Genomic DNA, 242 nt, shown 5'->3' on the forward strand with positions numbered 1-242 from the left:
AAATAATTTCTGTGGTCACTATTGATAGTGCTTTTAAGAAAATACTTATGAGCTGCTGTAAGAGTTACTGATCCATGTTATGGGAAGAATCAGAATAGTATGCTTCTAGTTTTATACCATAAGTGATTACATGTTACATACAAGACATTATATTAATAAAATAAAAAAAATTGCCAGAGGTCGATGGTTGAACTATGAGCACCAGTAAGATATTACAAACAATGGAAAAAAAAAATGAGGTC

General features: G+C 30.2%; 1 protein-coding gene across 1 annotated transcript in view; it reads left to right on the top strand.

Annotated features, from left to right (window-relative positions):
• LOC119586816 (GTPase-activating protein CdGAPr-like) overlaps positions 1-242 on the top strand; it is a gene marked incomplete in the record, with an annotated part of 278029 nt that overhangs the window by 271233 nt on the left and 6554 nt on the right.

Source organism: Penaeus monodon, chromosome 22, assembly GCF_015228065.2.
Source record: "Penaeus monodon isolate SGIC_2016 chromosome 22, NSTDA_Pmon_1, whole genome shotgun sequence".
In the NCBI taxonomy this organism is placed as follows: domain Eukaryota; kingdom Metazoa; phylum Arthropoda; class Malacostraca; order Decapoda; family Penaeidae; genus Penaeus; species Penaeus monodon.